Below are 2500 nucleotides of genomic sequence, written 5' to 3'. Positions count from 1 at the left end.
CCCACAGGTGTTTGTAGGTTTGGATGAGATGTCGCATGTTGAAAATTGGACTATTTCTCTTTGAATGTTAATTTTTCCTTTCTTATTCTTCAGTTTTGACCTGTTTACGTAATAATATTGATAATAATATAGTTTGTTAGTGCTGGAAGGTGTGAATGGATTATATGGCAAACGAACAGACGTTTATTATTATGTTTGATTTTGATGTCACATGTTGAATTTTTATGTAATTTTATTTGATTATTTATGATTGATATTTTAGGACTTTTCTGTACTCTTCAATAATTGCTAGTTTACGTCATTGTTCGTGAGTTGCAAATAAAAAAAAAATCATGGTATTTGTTTGTATAAATTAAATATTTTTTGTCTTGAAAATATGTGAAATATTTAAATTTTATTATCTTTTATTTAAATTTTGCCTTATTGTGAATGTTATATTATAATATTTTTATTAAAGGAATGAAAATTACTTTTTTTTATTACTTGCTTGTATAAATACAATAACTTTGATCTCTGCAATATGCACATGAGACATTATTCTACATAAAATATAAAATGTTTGCCTTTTTTATATATCTATTTCATTTCTGCCTTTTTTTTTCTAGTCTGTGGTTTGAAAAACGATAAAAGTTTTAAACAAATGCGTACTTTCTTTGATAAGTAAATTGATAAATTAGGCCAAATAGATTGAGAACTAAACTTTAATCATCTATGAGAGCTGTCAGGCTTTAGAAGTGGGTATTCAAAAACAATTGACCATATCCATGTAATCAACAAGCTAATTAAAAAATCACAGAGTATGGAAAACCACAATGTACGGTGCTTATAGACTATGAAAAAGCTTTTGATTCTATCAACACATCAACAGTGATGAAAGCCCTTCATAAAGTAGCAATGAATGAATGCTATTTTAAAGCACTTGAAGATATGTAAACAGAAAGTACAACTATCCTTAAACTACAAAATAGTGAAAAAAGTCCGATTGAGACAGGAGTTAGACAGGGAGGTACTATCTTTCCTAAATTATTCACAGGATGTCTAGAGGAAATTTATAATATTATAGATTTGGATAGTGTAGGAAATAATATTACTTGGGAATACCTTAACATCATAAAATTTGCAGATAACATAGCTGTGTTTAATGAATCATTGGAGGAATTATAAAAGATGATAGAAGATTTGAATAAAAAAAGCAGAAATTTTGCAATAAAAAACTATCGTGAGTAAAACTAAGAACATTTTCAATGAAAATACAGAGATTGTTAATTATCATGCATATATAGGACAGGCATTGTTTTCCCCAGGAGACGAGGCTTGGTTTGAAGGAAGAATAAATATGGGATGGCGAGAATTTAGTAAACAAAATGAGATTATGAAATGTAAAATGCCACTTTCTCTAAAGAAAAAAGTATTGAACCAGATAGTTCTACCAGTGACAACTTATGTTGATCATGGTGATACACAAACCATTTCATTACGCTAAGTTATTCCCACTAAGAAAGGTGTGTGTGTGTATGTGTGTGTGCGTATATATATATATATATATATATATATATATATATATATATATATATATATATATATATATATATGTATATATATATATATATATATATATATATATATATATATATATATATATATATATATATATATATATATATATATATATATATATATGTATATATATATATATATATATATATATATATATATATATATATATATATATATATATATATATATACATATATATATATATATATACATATATATATATATAAACATTCACATCACCTCCTGAACCTGGCTAAACGTACCATTTATAAAGAATTTCTCTGGCAGCCGTCATACGAGTTCCAGTGTTGTTAATACTGCCAACGCTAAACTTCACGGCATATTCCTTCAGCCTTTCCATGCTTTTATAAACATCTGACAGTGTCACATTTTCTTCATAAGAAACTCATCGAAACAAAAGACAATGACCAGATTTGAAACACAACAACTCTTCACAACGCCGACGCCACTAAGATGCAAAGAAAGCAACCCATGCAGCACCGTATACATACAGGTACTCAATGAAACATTTCACACACGTCAGGCTACTTAAAATTTTGTTCTTTTTAACCCCAAATCCGATGGGACAAATATATATATATATATATATATATATATATATATATATATATATATATATATATATATATATATGTATATGTATATATATATATATATATATATATATATATATATATATATATATATATATATATATATATATATGTATATGTGTATATATATACAGACATATATATATATATATATATATATATATATATATATATATATATATATATATATATATATATATATATATATATATATATATATATATATATGTATGCATATATATATATATATATATATATATATATATATATATATATATATGTATATATATATATATATATATATATATATATGTATATATATATATATA

This window comes from Palaemon carinicauda, chromosome 23 (genome assembly GCF_036898095.1).
Source record: "Palaemon carinicauda isolate YSFRI2023 chromosome 23, ASM3689809v2, whole genome shotgun sequence".
Lineage (NCBI taxonomy): Eukaryota > Metazoa > Arthropoda > Malacostraca > Decapoda > Palaemonidae > Palaemon > Palaemon carinicauda.
The sequence above is the reverse complement of the archived record's forward strand: the minus strand, read 5'-3'. Positions refer to the sequence as shown.